This window comes from Strigops habroptila, chromosome 3 (assembly GCF_004027225.2).
Source record: "Strigops habroptila isolate Jane chromosome 3, bStrHab1.2.pri, whole genome shotgun sequence".
NCBI classification, from domain to species: domain Eukaryota; kingdom Metazoa; phylum Chordata; class Aves; order Psittaciformes; family Psittacidae; genus Strigops; species Strigops habroptila.
This window is the reverse complement of record NC_044279.2, coordinates 82164159-82180813: the sequence shown is the minus strand read 5'-3', so window position 1 is coordinate 82180813 and position 16655 is coordinate 82164159. Positions and strand designations below refer to the sequence as shown.

At 37.2% G+C, this 16655-nt stretch overlaps 1 long non-coding RNA gene across 1 annotated transcript; it reads right to left on the bottom strand.

The window, feature by feature from the left end:
• Positions 1-3540: 3540 nt before the first annotated feature.
• Positions 3541-7819, bottom strand: LOC115605340. The gene is made up of 4 exons (XR_003990569.1): positions 7641-7819; positions 5539-5740; positions 5141-5205; positions 3541-3711 (listed from the first exon to the last, which is right to left on the bottom strand). It is a non-coding gene; the product is annotated as an uncharacterized LOC115605340 (long non-coding RNA).
• Between the last annotated feature and the right edge of the window lie 8836 nt (positions 7820-16655).

Here is a 16655-nt window from a genome sequence, read left to right as displayed (position 1 = left end):
TCTCTAGTGTTGTGTAGGTGCACCTCTATTGCCTACCTGGCAGGAGCTCACCAGACCTTGCTGCTTGCTAAGCCAGCAACTTCTACTGCTGGTTACATACCCCATGATATGCTGCCCTGAATTAGTTGCTTCCCTGCTTAGATATGGTTACTTCTGTTTTTCTATGTGAACAAACTAATACTAACAAAGCTATTGTCTTTCGGGAAGACAATAACTGACGCCAGTCCCACTATCACAACTGGCCACTACAGATGTCAGAAGAGCACAAACTCAGGAACATCACCTGCTACAAAAGGACACAATGAACTCCAGTCTCAGGATGTCGTACAGGAACTGATTGCCATATGTCACCAGGAAAACTAATTGGAAACATCAATCCAGATATGCATCACAAATCATCATGTATTTTACAAAATCTACTCAAGTTACATTCAAACTGTTCTAAAACCTTCTACAGTATTCAGACACTTCTAGTATGATTTTGACAAGAACTCCATAAAAGAAAGGGTAAATGGCAGGCTGACAGATATGATCACCTATATACATCAATCAATCTGGTGACTGGGTATGTTGTGCTATGTGCCAAAACCTTCACCTAACCCTAGAGACAACTGCTTTAAAAATATTATCACAAAGGACAAGGAAACACCAGCTTCATTGTTTTTAAGTAAAATGGGTCATTTTAGAGTCTATCATGGGAAAAAAGTCCCAGATGGATTTGAAAAGTTATCACATTGCTCAATTTAAATGCTACGAAGGGGATAATGCCAGTCTAGCAATTATTGCCCACTATAACGAATTAACCTTCATTTGAAATTACATATGGGCTTTACTTACACTGTAAAAGTAACGGGCAAATCTAATGAACCAATCTTCACACATATGACCAACAGGGTAGCTGGTTGCAAGAATATAATTGGTTTTCTCTCCAATTAATTCAACTCTTTTGAAGGTCAGACAGTAAAGAGACCCAGTTGTCGCTGTGTTATTGAAAAGGTTACTGGGTTAAGACTTGGCTCTCAGAGTACCTTCTTGTTTCACAAAAGAGGCCCTTCCCTTGCAGCTGGTTTCTCATCTTACTGATTACCTGCTACATGAGAAATTTCAGTCTGGCTTCAGGCCTGGACCCGGCCCAGAGGCTTCTGTCAACAGCATTTGTTATAATTTACTTATTGTAATTCAGAATCCCATTAAGCTAGGTCTTTATCTGGCTTGCTACATTGGCAGCATTTGGTACAGTTGGTCAGTGAATGTTGGACCACCTTCAACACCTTATGAAACTTTCAGCTTGGAAGTTAACATGAGGCAGGCCCTGCTTCTTAAAGATGTAAGTATATGTTTAAGTCCTAATGCAATGAATGGGACTTAATACCTGCTAAAAGCTAAGCACGTGCTTATGTATTTTTATATATAGGGTACAATTCCCTTGCGCCTACAGAAATGGAAGTGCTCAAATGTTTTGGAGCCTTAGAGCTTTATTCTGAAAGAAAAGGGTTTCTGTGACTTTTTTTTTTTTTTTTTTGTTAAATAATTTTTTCACACCCTTTCTGAGAAAAAAAAGTATTTTTCACGAAAGAATTTTCACTGTGATGTGTCAGGCTGAGAAGTCTTTCAAGACTTAATAATTTTTTTAAACAGAACTGTGAAAAGTGCGAGCCAAACAGGATACTTTTTACAAGCCTTAGTTTCAGGGACTAAAACCAAATCACTTTTGGGCATTTCCTAAAGATCCTGTTTATCCTGTTATACTGACACAAAGTCTCCAAGTTCATCCAGAATCCACTTGCATTTTTCACTAGTCCATAATCTGGGATTTATTCCATAATTTATCCTAATCAATGTAGTTCAAAGATGAGATCAGGCTCCAGATCAATGAATGGAAGAGTGATTCTGTTACTCTTGTGCTACCTATTCTGTCTCAACACATGTAATTCAAATAAAAACAAAGGAAAACACATTTAACATTTTTTCAGAAAAGAAATGGTTGGAAATTACGAGCAACAATTTCGGATATTAATGTTAGCAAGAAACAGATACAAACTAGAAGCTAACCTCATCATTGTTAGTTCTAGTGGCAATATACATAGGTTCAATAACTTTTACATTCCTTAGATAAAAGGGAAAATCAAGGGATGTAATTAATGTTATTAAAAACTTGCCTTTCAGTTGTCACCTCTTTTTGTAGAATGGACCAACGCTTATATTTTGCCAGTTCGGATTCATCTATATAACAAGAGAGCTGTCTTTCCATCAGACAACATACACTAGTAGGAAAAAAAATCCCCAGAGCAGTAGGAAGAAACAAAACTGGAATATTACATCGCAGTAATAAAACCAGCTAAGAGATTAGAGGTAGTGCTGTATAAAATACAAGAGCCAAACCCCAGCTTCCTGAGTCTCCTAAAGGAAATGTCAATATGTTGGCTAGTCTACTTTTCATTATCACTTCATGGTTTAGGAGTTGTTGTTTTCTCTCCATGAATACCCTTTTATTTTAAGTCTTTGGGTCCAAAATCTGTTAATGCATTTATCATAGGCTTTAGGGACGTATTCAAATAGCAACAACTTATATGAGTGCTTTAAATTTTCCTGAAGAATGCAAGCACAATTTAAGATGCTTCTGGCGTAAACCATTAATGAGGTCACACACCATTAATGGTGGAATTCGCCTGCACAATTTACTCTAAAGAAGCATGGAATACACATAAAAATGGATGCCCCACAGTTTTGCTTTTCAGAGAACCATCTGTAAAGCTGCAGTAATCTCACCACTTCTACAGCTTTGACAAAGACAGCACACAGATGAAGGTGGAGTTAAAGCAGCTAGCACCAAAGAAGTGACTGAATACCTCTCTTGCTGCATGGCTACTTTCAGATATCTAACACAGGCATGCTCATGTTTAGACACACAGAAACATTTGATGCTGTAGGAACTAAGCTGCATTCAAGTATAATAATTTTTTTAACTTTCTGAATCCTCTCTCAGCTTCTTACATCTAGTGCTTGTTAATTTATGCATTATTAATTACACAATGTCGCAGAAGGTGTAATTCAAAAAACTTCGCAGTCATCATCTACTTCAACCACAGTAATAAATCTACAAAAACATTCATCATGTTCAGAAAGACAGCAGGCAGACATTCAAAGTGAACATTGAAAATCTGGTCCTGTTGAGTACACTGCCAGCACTTCATGAATACATCAAATAATGCTAATAGAGAATGAATAGCACTAAATAAAGTACAACTTTTGCAGCACATAATGTTGCAAAGAACGGTTTCAACGGCGTTTTCTGCATATAAAATTATTAACATAAACTAAACAATAACTTATTCTGAAACAGACAGAAACAAAGGTTTCCTCATCTACAGTGCTGACATGGCCACACCCTTCCCGAACACCTTGCACCACAGTTGGGATTATGCTACAGGAGTGTTAGGGAAAGATGCCAGTGCTGCCATGCCAGAGTGATGGCTACAGACTGCAAGCATTAAAACCTTCCAGGATAGGCAATAAACACCTGTCAAGTCCTTTGAGGACACTCCTCCACATTTTTCATGCTCAACAGTTTTTTCACTTAGCTCTTGTTCAGCTGTCACGCATGAAGCGCAGGCACGTGGTTGGGCTTGGACAAAGTATGCATGCTGAGGCTCCCAACTCTGATGCCATCTCCAGAATAATCAACAAACAGAGGAGACAGCAAGAGAAGGTCTAAAAAAAAATATAAAAAAAAATTAGCAGCAAAATTACAGAGACGCAGATAGCATTACTTTGAAAGTTCTTCAGATACTTGCAATGTGAAATTGCTGAACTGTAGAATGCAACCTGATGCTTAAATTGGTCTTATGAGTGAATTTCATAGCAAATGATCCACCTATAAACAAATAACAGAAGATAAGCCTGTAGACTGTCTTTCACCTGTCAATTATAGAAGATCACCCTCCCACATCATCCTGTCCTTTCATTTGAGTATGTGTCAAAAACTAGTACACCACCATCGCACAACAACTCTTAGATTTTCACCCTAATGGATCAAAGTTTTATTGGTTATGGCTAAAATGTTCATTGTAAAAACAAACATTGATTTGCCTCTGGTAAAACTCAACTTTGAACTGTGCCTTTCTTGACTTTACCTTTCATTAAGCAAATTGCCTATCAGTCCTTTGTTTTCCTTTTCCTGTAATGGTCCAGGCCTTCCTGAAGTACATTCCACTATTAAAGCTCTAAATAGATTTACCTGCATAAAGGCTGAGTAGAGGTCTAGGGGATTTGGACTAATAGCTGTAATACGATAATGTTAGAAAGTTGTCAAGCTGTCAAAGTGTAAAATACTCCAAATACTGAAGCGTGAGGGTTTACGTATATATTTCCACTGATATTAGGAAGAGCCACATGGCCTAAATTCTCTTATTTCCTCTTGTAAGTGCTCACCTCACTGCTCATCAGAAACTGGAGATGACTCAGGGAGAGATTTTGAACCCAACTGAAACCAGCAATTTCACTGACCTCAACAAAGGCATTCATGCATGAAAGTGCTCATCAGTGGGAATGTCTAGTTCAATATAATCCTGAAAACACTTTGGTTAGGGAAATACAAAAGCATTACTGTTCTCATTTTACAGTGCAAGAGAAGACTGAAGCAGAGAAGATGACTTTTCCCAGGACACAAGGGAATACAAAGCAAAAGCACATTGTATGTTAATAGTTTTAGGCTATCCTATTCACTACTTCATTTGACACTTTTCACTTGTATGAATTAGAAAATAAATGAGAAAACAAATCAGTTCCTGGGCTAAATTTTCCAAATTTGGCTCCATATCAGTTAACAACTCAGAAAAAGTAATGAAGAGTGTGAGAAAAAAAAAATTGATCTATTCCTGTGACAAAAATTTCTCAAGAATATGAATTGGCAGAGATACTCTGGTGATATGACTGCAATAATGGTGAAAACAATATGTGGAGAGACCACTGTCCTTCTGGTGTGAGGAATGCAATCACATTGGCATCTTGTGACCGTTTTGGATGCCATCTCAGACCTCCACAGAATACAGATGCTTCAGTTGTTAAAATACTTAACATCTCATAATATACACTGTTCCAAGGCATATTTTGCTAAAGGCAGGAAGAGTTTGTCACTTACGTCAGTAGTAAGTTTGGGTCCTAACTGACAGTGCACTTGAATTAATGGATAGATGTGGCCCCAGCCTGGAGAGGTACATGAAAACAAGTTTAATTATTTCAGTGGGACTTGGACAAGGACTTCTAATCACACTACTGGAAGAACAGCCAGAAAACCTCTACACAAACTGCGATTCATAAATTATATTAATTTTAATTGTATGCATTCTTCCTTATATCCACTACTGCAAACATTCACATGTGCAAAGTGCAAACACCATTCCAGGGACAGTTAGGTATAGGATGTACATGGTCCATGCATGTTCAGCACAATTGCTTCTTCAGCAGCTTCATTCTCCCTTTATGTTTTCAAGCACAGTGAAGAGGAAGTTACACATATGCCCAGGCTACAGTTCATACCTGTACATGGCTTCTTGCTTTTCATCTGCTCTTACATTTTATGCTGACAGATGAACAATGTAGATGATCATAGGTGGAAGTGATGTTGTTTAAACCTAGCAAATGTTCAAGAGTAGCCCCCAAAAACAAAAGCTAGATCCGGAAGTATATTTTTCCATTAGCATGTAACTCATATAACAATAGTAAGGCAGCAACAAAGATACTAAAGAGAGAGAGAAAAAAAAAAAAAAGATTCTGTGAGTAGGGATAGTTTTAAAGTTTTCTTGAGACTTCACTGTAAGACCTCGTTTTCAATAACTTACAACCTTGCAAAGCTACAACTGCTTAACTGAAAAATTACCATACTACCTACTTGCCTCAAATGCTTGGTTGTTTTAATAAGTATTTTTGTCACAGTGAATAGTTGACACTAATTTTGTTTTTCAAAATGATGACAACAGTTATTTTTATCATTTTAGAATGGTTAGCATTGGAAAATACCTTAAGATCATCCAGTTCCAACCCCCTGCCACAGGCAGGGACACCTTCCACTAGACCAGGTTGCTCCAAGCCCCATCCAACCTGGCCTTGAACACTGTCAGGGATGGAACATTCACAACTTTCTTGTGCAGCCTGTGCCAGTGAACATCATTATTGTGAATCTCACTTTCATATGGCTCTTTAATTAGACATCTCAGAGCATTTGAAAATAACATTGGCCTCCATTTGCAGATGAAAAACTTAATGCACACTGATATTTCCCTGAGGTATTTCAATACCAGAACCATCACTAGACTTGGTAAGTCTATAACAAGACTACTGGAGCCAGAATTCTTTCATTCAAAAGAATATGTGCTTCCTCCTGGCACATAACATTTCTACCTTTTATCCCTCAAAACCATGTGTTCAACTTTTCTCATTCTTCCAGGAATCTCTGATTTCACCTATGCATATTTACATCTTTTATCTAACCCTAGCATTCCTATCCAACTAAAAAATGCTAAGACTATGACGTTATTTTTAAAACTTCTCTATATTCCCTTTCCCTGTACTACTCATCTACTGTACCATGCCAGTGGCTGTAAGTCCCTTCAGGGAAGGACTGTGTTTTGAGTCTGTAATCAGTCACTGCCTGGCATAAACTGAGGTGAAACTATTGGTAGGCGTCCTAAGCACAGGGGTAGATCAAATAGAAAGCACCACTTGATATCCTCCAATCTAGGCAAACTGATATCTAAACGGCGACAAAGACAATAGGGTTTGTTTTTGACTACTGGACAGCTCTTCAGCTGCTGCTAATTGCATCGATTCAGTAGAAACCTGCAATTGGAAGTCCGGCCCTAACTACGAAATTTCAGGAAGAAGTGTTAAAGACAAGTTTGGCTGTATTACAACGTTGCCATTAAACTACCTGTAAAAGATTTTGGTAGCAAATACCAAAGGCCAAATCTTTTAAGAAGTTCCAGTTCAGTCCAGGGAAAAATAAACTTATTTTTAATTAAATAAGATTAATGTGTGGCACTCAGAGATTTGCAAATTCAATTCCAACAGAAACATCACTAAGCACTCTAATGTATATGTCTGCATCTTGGAAAAGTATAGTAGCTTTGAAAGTATCTAAGCAGGTTAGACTCAATATGAAATCAAAAGCCTATAGTTCTCATTGCAAAAGCTTCTAATAACAGTGAGTTCCACAGCACTTGGCTCAATTTAACTACCAATATAGTGAAAACTGCAGGGCTTGGGATCTTCTGTGTTTCTTGCAGCCCTGGGACATAAATCATCTGCAAGTACATTTCTTTTTTTCCAGAAGATCCTAAAGAGATTGTTCACTACACAAGTGATTTAGCTGAAGACTTAATTTGTACCTGTGTCATTAGGGCTATGCAAGAGTCATTTGAAAGAAACATATACACACATCTGTCCCACAGTGTGTGGTATGGAATGAGTGTAGAATGGATCAGCATATACTGTAAATTGTTCCATAATGACTCATGGATTAACTGGGACTGCTTCAAACAGAACATTCCTGAGTGGTAAGGTAAAGCTGTTTTAGCTGAGACTTATCTGGGAGAAAAAAGAAAAAAAGCAAAAAAGGGAAAAAGGAGCATTTAGCTGCTTACCTGGCTTGCACTGGGGTATTTTTAAGCTCCTCTGAATCATCTTGTAAAATTGGATAATTGCTTCAGAATAGTTCTGTAAGCCACTTGAATAGAAAATATGGTCAAAATACATCCTTAAAGAGTGTTAACCGATGGTCATCTTAAATCTCGATAACAAAAGAACCATCTCTCCTTATTTTTTCAAGACACATTGAGAAGTTAACTGTTTGGTTAGACAATCATAGGAGTAAGGGCAAGAAGTTTTTATTATGCTGACTCTTAGAGGTCTTTCTCAAGTATTATGAAAAATTAAGATACTTTAAGATGAATGAACATTTCAGGTATCATCTTGGAATTAAAAGCAACATCTTTGACTTCCAATCAGAGGAAGATCAGACCTAAAGGAAAAAGGAATATGGACAGCTTTTAATATAACGCTCAGGTAGTATCCTTTGAAAACACACCTTTGTCAAAGAAAAATGTTCTTGTATTTTTCCTATCATCTTCTGAGCTTCAGTAGCATAATTTAATGAAGGAAATAGGCCCTTTGAAGGGGAAAAATGTTCAGGAAAAAAGTCAGCAAGTCATCATCTGTCTTTGCAGCTTTGCTAATTCCTCATCCCCTGTGTTTAGATGAAGATCACGGACTTATGGCTACATTTTTCTGCAACCGTTACGAAAAAAAAAAGTTTAAAAAAATCAGCAATTCTAAATTGGTCTGTAGAAAACAAGAAAAAAAGGTCATGAAAGTTTATAAACTTTTGGATACTGCTGAAGACCTTTCTATTGCCTTAAGTAAGAAGGAAAAGAGAACATATCTGAATATTTCAATCCAGATAAATGGGGGGGTTATCTGTATGGTGCCCAACACAAGAGAGAAATCTAGCACAGGAAACTACCTCCTGGGTTAAATCCAGCTCCTCATTAATGCTAGGCTCTACATCACTTAACGTTCTCAAACTGCACTAATTCCTTTCAATAAACTGAAGCATAGATATTTTGTCATCAAAACATACTGTTTGAAAATATACTAAGCCTTTTGCTTATTCATACGAGTGTAATGTTTGAACTTTTTAGTTGTAGCTCAATAGACACTTTGATATCAAATATGAATCAAGCAATGCTTCATATACTAAGCAGGGTGCATTGCAATAATTTAATTTCAAAGTGATGAGGAAATTAATTATAATGATTAAGTCGGCATTATGGAAAAAAAAGTTGAAAACTCCTAGCCAGATGGAAATGCTCAAGAGTAGTATCCTAAAACCTAACCGGGGACCAACACCTACTCAGTGGTTTAAATGCATATTATCAGGATATTTGCCAATGCTATCCAACACTTAGCTGAGACTAAAGCCCAAGCTCATCCTTCTTCACCTTTTCATCCTACCTGTAGAAATTTCACTTACCTATCGCCTAGTTCAGAAAACAGAAGTGCAATGAAGTACCTTTATTGTGGAAGCTTTCTTCAAGAAGGGGCATACACATTTCCAGTAAGAAGGAGGCCATACGTATTTTCCAAAGATTTTTGGCACTGCATTGGGATCCCTTTCAGATTTCCAGCAGCAGCCTACTTCTTCAGAAACCTTTTAATCATCTTCACTGCTGGCAAGACATCTGTTGGAAGTCTGGGAAAACTGAGAATGAAAAGGCTCATAACTGTACAGAATTCACTGATAGAAAGTGAGAAATAAAACCTGCACAGTATTACTTGAAACTTCAAAATGTGCTGATAATAGATGGAATCTGGCTAGAAATGTTTTGGAGTTTAAGCCCTGCAGTAAGCATCTCCAGAGCTAGGCAAATCAGTTCTTACAAAAATTTAAGAATCTACCTATACTACAACCTCTGGCTGAACTCAAAAAAAGTCAAGAGTTACTTCTTATTCACATAAAAAGAACCTCCTCTCTTCTCCCAAACATACTCATTTTCTTCTCTCCTCTTGCCACTGTTCCTTATTCTACATCTTCTCCAGTTGCCATAGAACCTGCTATGTAGCCCTGGTGCACTTCCTGCCAGATGAAGTTCAGTATTCCCAGAAAAATGTTACTCAAGAAGGATAGGTTAAACAAACAGAATCCCAAAATATGAGCATTTCAAGGTCAGCAATACCTAGGAACTTCACAGAAGTTATTGTGCTCCTGCATCAGAAAATATGGGGTGTGTATGGTCCCTGGGAGCTGGAGAGGTACTGATAGCATCTGAAAAGAAAAAAAAATTAGACTGGGTTTGCAAAGGAAAGACTGTTCCAGTCCTTGTACATTTAAGACAACTGACATTAAAATCTTGAAGAAGTTCTAATCTTCATCCAAATTGATCATATCTAAAGACCTTTGTGAGCAATTCTACACTGTTGGGAGTTTCCACATTGTAAGATTGTCCTCGGTCCTCTCACCACTGCTGGTCTTATGTTCTGTATAGAAAACAATAGGTTTTGAAATTTTATCCAAGCTATGTTTGCAACTAACATCTTATATTACTAAACAATTGCGAGTTAAATAGAATCATAATTTCAACATAAAAAAGAGCTTAAAATCCATATAGATGTTGACATACTCAGATGGTACAGTTGACTCAAACAATGAGCCTCCTGAGTTTTGGGCACGTAACCAAAATTCACCACCCACCCACCCCCCACCTCCCCACAAATAGGAACTTTTTCAGAGCTGTGTCTCTTACGTGTGTAGCTGTAAAAGGGAGACGTGGGTAAGGTCATGTCTTCCTCTGACCAGAAAAATGAGGAACAGCTTCCCAGCCCTCTGGCAACAGCATGGATAGTGTAAGGGAGAATATTCCTGCTCCCAAAGATAGAAAAGTTATAGAGTAACCTGCTATTTCCTTATATTATGTAAAATTAAAACTAAAAAAATGTAAATTGTTATTTTAACCAAACACAGTGAAAAAACAGTGGGTGATTCAAAACTCTAGACCACTGTGAGCACATTTAAAAAGAAATCTAAAGCAGTATATATCTTCGCTTAAAAATACAAAAAATGTTACTTAGATGGCACATTGGAATATAAACACAGATTTGTATTCATATTTTGTATAAATAGACACAAGTATGTATCAGTAGGTAAACACACACGCTACAGATATAGTAGACTGAAGTATTTTTCATGCATTTGAAAACCAGACTTACCTTTATATAAACGTGATTTACAGAAGCAAAGGCATAACAAATAAAAAAAATTGCTTTTCAGCAAATCTGAAGAACTTTTTTTAGTTTGCACCAACACATGTCAGTTTGTCTTCATCATTATGCCTATGATGATTCAGAAATGAAAACACAGGTTTGGTTCTGTGAGCTTTCAAGAAAAAAAACAGCAGAGGGAAAATGGTAGAGGGAAACCTTTCCATCATTGCTGTGCTCCTTAGAGAAGGGAGCTGAACTTTGAACACTAACACTCTAAGAAGATGATCTATACAGTAGGCTGCATTTAGCCTTTTCCAAACCTCAAATGATACATATATTGGATTGAAACTGATGTCTTTCTCCACTTCTTTTCACCTAGAATAGTCAGAAAGTCCAAGTCCTTAGACAAGAGTCTACCAAGCCTCTCTCCTTTGATTCCTAAATTGAAGCATGTTCAGAGCTCAGGTGCCAGTTCTGGTGGAGTCAGAAGGCGTTAGGTCATCAGTAAAGATACCATAATACTTTCCACCTCCGAGAAGTGTGATGCTAACCATTATACCTGTGCTTGTTTCTGCCCTGGGATGCCCTCTGAAGATAATTCTCTGAAGATAAAAAGTAGGATGGGCAATAATTAGGGCAAACATGAACGCACTAATAACTGGGGCCTTACTCACTCTCCTTTGTGTGTGGAGCCAGTTATGAAATTACAGGCTGTACCCATTGATAGGTAATGACTTGGTTCTCCCTTGGTCCACAAAAAACGTTCTCACTTCAACTGTTGACTTATTAAAATACCACGACCAAACACCTAATGGGATCCGACTGAAAATGTAATCTCCAAATTCACTTTTGTGTGCCCCTTAACAGATAAATAAACAGTCAGTTGTGTATAAGCCATGGGACATAAAAGCAATGTGTGCAACTGTTAAAAAAGAGCCCTTTACAATCCCAAATGAGAAACTGCCAATCCTCTGTTAAATTTCTTGGGATAATTTAAAACATATGTAAGTAGATGAATGGTTTAAAATTCTTTTGATTCTATTATAAAGACAGCTTGCCATCAGTTGCACTAACTGCTTTAACATGCAGAAAATGACAATAGATTGTGATCCCTGAAGTACAGCAGTGATTCATCATTTTGGGGAGGGTAGGGAGGGAGTATTTTGTTGTTTCAACTTGCTTCCCTCCTTGAATTTGTTTCTTCTAGGCCATTATTATGAAGAAGGGTGATCACAAAAGAGATGCAGGTACTATGTTGATAGAAAATACTAAGAAAGGGAAATGCTCATGCACCTTGATTCCCAAGACAAATCAAGTATATAACTGACTTGACCTATAAAGTCTAATTCAGTTTCTGAGGTACTAAGCTATATCCACTATCCATTTATTTGATGCAGTAATATCATACCAAAAAATGTTTTATAAGTAGGAAAATTCCAAGCACCTCTCAACTTCATGAGTTTGAAGGCTAAGTAAATAAAACTGGTACATAAAACCCCAATTATACAACTTTACATTTCACATCCCTCATTTCTAAATTCAGATTCAATTCATGAACATAAATTCAAATGTAAAAGGTGCTACTCAGGAATGGAAGGACAGATATATACACAGGAAGCTACAAAAATCAGAAAGTAGTCATCTAGATCCGTGAAGGGTGGTACAAATTATTAGCAAAATAATTTAAATCCACAGTAGAGCTCCATAGGTGCTACCAGGAGTGTTTGAGTACTTTAACACTGTGTTATCTAACATAAGAACCTTGAATGTGTCTATACTACCACTTTATCGCTTTACTATAATGAATGCAGCTGCTCTCAGAATGAAACAGTTTTACCATATTGACATTGCAAAACAGGCTAAAATGTGTGTGTGGAGAGCTAATGGTACACATTTATTTGAAATCAGTAATGTTTCAGAGCTTTAACTTTTAAGTTAAAAATTTAAAAAAATCAAAATACAAATAAATGTTTCTTACAGAGTTAACACATGTAATAAAGTGACCTGAACAACAGAGCTTTTACGCATTCATCTGAGAACCCTTGATCCAAAATGAACTCAGATAAAAACAAATCAGGTGTATGATTAAGGATTTCTCTCTAATAGCTCACTATATTTAAAAGCAGGATAATGCATCTCTAAAGGTAGAAACCTTTTCCAAGCTCCAGGGTGACACTGGAGATTTCCCTTTCCATATTGCATAAAGAAAAGTCATCTGTCACAGACAAGTCTCTTGTCATGTTGCATTAGATCAAACAAATGCAAACTCTATTTCCATTCTGAAAGGACAGAAATGTTCTTGTCACCAGAGAAGAAACAAAGAACACTCATATTAATATACTGCAAATGACTACATGTTTTCTTCTGAGTTAAAGCAGAATCCTCCAGAGACCACGGCTTTAGCAATAACAGTATCCCAGTTTCAACACAACCCCAACCTGAGAAGGTTCTTCTTGGATTGGTACCTGACTCATAAGGGCAACAGCTAGTTCCCAAGGGTGCACAGTCTCTCCTTCATTCCTTTTTGTCCTCAGATGACAGGAAGGATTCAGGACAATACAGTGGCAGAGTAACCCCTTATGCCACCATTCATGTTTCACAGGAAGATATTGAAAAAAAAAACCAAACCAAACACATGAGCAAAGAATGTGAAAACAAATATCTGCATGCTCAGATTTACTTAACTAGGTGATATCTTTGGTTTCATCTAAGCTAAAACATCAGAGTAAAAAAACATCGAATGTCTTGTATTATGATGCTCAGTAGACATACCTGGCTTTGTTTTTACATACAAAAGACTGTAATATTCTCACACTCAATACATATGCATCATCCTAATGAAGGTATGTGCTCGGCCAGAAACAGTAAAACGGTCTGTTTGGTGACTAGTTGGAATCAGGAAGTGTTTCTGAAGCTTGTCTGTATCTGCAAAAACAATTTTTTTCAGAAAATAGGCCGTAATTGGAAAGAGATATTCTGAAGGGATTTCTAAAGAGCATTCATCTAGGTCAGCATTACTCCAGTCTCAAATGGGGTTCAGGTTTTTTTCCCCTGCATCTTTCCACTGAAATGCTCATTCTAACAAAACTTTGAGGAACTCATAAAATGGCATAAATTACCTTTCCAGCCTACAGAATGAGATTATGAAAGAGTTGCTGTCAGTATGCTGCAACCCATGTTACCTTTCCTTTTTAATTCTGCACTTCACATAGATGGAGACACTGAAGGTCACAGAAGAGAAGAATACAACTCAAATCTCTGTGAGAAAAAAACAATATTGGAGAATTTGTCGGGACATTTTTCTTAGTATGGAGTACTGATTTCCCAAGATAGCTAGAAAGTAAAGTGTATAAGTATCAAAAATCAGCAAAATGCTCACTAACATTTTCGTACTCTCCCTGTTTATGGACTGGAAGAGGTAACATACCAGCATTAGTGTGTGCTTAAGGCCTAAGCCTGACTTGAAAGTATTCCAAGGTATTAGCAATGACTTCTTGTTTTGCCTATTTAGAAAAGAAAAAGAAAACACAGAGACAATTTTATACAATAGATTTCTAGGAAGGACTCATCTCACCTAATTTACCCAGATTATCCCAAATCAACAAGCTGGGCAATCATGCTTTCTCAGTGGCTTGCAAAGAATTTTGGTTCTTCCCATCCCAAAATAAGCTTGCTGTACTCCCATATGGAAGTACCTAGCTGCTCACCATTAACTGTTAGATGTTCCTAAATGCTTCACGGTGTACCACAAGTATCTCTCATCAAGAAAGATTTTTATTTTTTTTTTCTTTTTCTAGAAAATCATCCATATTATGTTTTAAATACTTATGTATTAGAAGTGCTCATCAAGACAGATTTTAAAACATTAATTAAATTTCACTATCTGTTATGGCACAGATTTTCCTTTAAGAACAAAGATGAAGCAGAAGGCTTATCTTTGTCTGTCAGATTGTTTGGATTGTAAAAGTCTCTTCTCCCTGGAAGTATCAGTGCCAGCTAAATCTAGGCTCTGCCTTTGCTTTTGGTCCCCCAAGCCCCTGACTTTGTTCAAGTAAATTTTAAAAGAAATTTCTAGGACATGTACACGTGTTCTGGAAAGCTGCCATATTCAAGCAGCAGCATCTGAAAGGGCACGATGCTTAGCTTATATGTGTATCATAAAATCAAGTTTGAAGGGGTTTTGGAAAAAGAAATATAAAATACAAATTTATGAGGCTCATCTCCATTCAAACTCCTGTGATCCAGACCATGACAAGTTGCCTATTTGCCAGCATAAATAGGAAAATGGTTATAATTATGTTTCCCAGTGCTGCTGTTCTGGAAAGTTTTGACCATTTAGGATATTCCAGAGTCAGTGGTTATCCAAGAAGCACAAGTAAGAGGAAAGCCACAGCAGGAAGGAATTGTGCATCACTAACCAGGAGGATGCCAGCCCACACGTGGAGTACTAGCAAATGTACCAAGCTGTTTGTAAGGGGAAAAGAAATGGCTGAGAGGCCTTAAAGAGTCTGAATTAACCATTAGGTTTCCATGAGAGCCACATCCTATGGGACAATGCAGAAATGTGACACAACTACACGAAAACCTTCCAGACACATGGAGTCAGGATGGTTACATTAGTGAACTGTCTCATAATTTTACCACACACTTCACAGAAAAATCTGTCAGGGTTTTGCTGTTGACTTCTGCAGATGATTACAGCATGAACAAGAGTTTTGAGATGGTTCTCATGGTTTTAGTTTGGGTTTTTGGTTTGGGGTTTTTTTCCCCCCCAGTAATGTCTTAAAACATCTTTTATGTATGAGAGGGGAAAAGGGAAAGAACTAACTCACATCTATTGACCTATGCATCTAGCGTTCTGCACAGCACAGGTTTTTAAGGTGAGTCAGAGCAGGAACGTAATATATCATCCTAAAATTCAAGGCTAATAATGCCTCTTTATGTGCCATGCCTCCTTTGCGGTACACCCACGTTAAGCAAAAAGCAAAACAAGCAAGCCCTGATTATATGGGTTGCTCCCGAAATTTGTGCTTAAAGGTATGTTTGTTTGGTGAACACCATCTTTCTATTAGGTGGCAAATATAAATCAGACTTTGTCCATTTACATATTTCTGGTTCACACAATTAAGTGAGACTGGATATACAACAACCATGAATAGCTGAGGCAAATCAAAACCATGTCTGTATATTAAAAAGCATAATTAAATATATTTCCATTGATACTTACTTTGATTTCTCACAGTGAGCAATTTAAAAGGAAAAGGACAAAACTGTACCAGAGTGATTTAAGTTATTCATTCATTCATTTTTACAGGAAAACTCTTCTGCTTAAGAAAAATTAGAGACAAATTCTGCAGGCCATTTAGGTATTGAAGAAAATGAACAGAGAGGTCTAGAAACATTTATCTTGGTCTCCACTGAGCGGCGATAGTGAAGAAACTGCCAAGGTTTCTTTCATATGCCAGAAATACAAGCCAGGTCCTATTCATGGAATAGGAAAAGTTAAGTCAGTGCAGCAAAGCCAGCCAACTAGCTTACCTTGAGCAGAAGTTGTTCTAGACTGTAGTTCTAATTTATTTGGCTTGGTATAGAATATTTTACCTACCCCATGCACCGGTGTGTAAAATCAGTTTTCCTAAGGAAGTTTAATTTGATGGTATGGGCTGCAGACGACTGAGCATAATTTCAAGCAGTTTTCAGCAAATACCGGGTTTAGACATGCTATTTTTACCCCACATCATCAAAACAGGTTGCTGCAAAACTGCGTCAAATTAATAAATCACCTATTGAGAATGCTACAAGCACTGATCTATACATTTAGCGTTATCCAGTACAAGAAGGCACCAAGGAAGCCTAGGATATCACCTGCTTACATTTTTTATTTTTATTCTAACATAAGA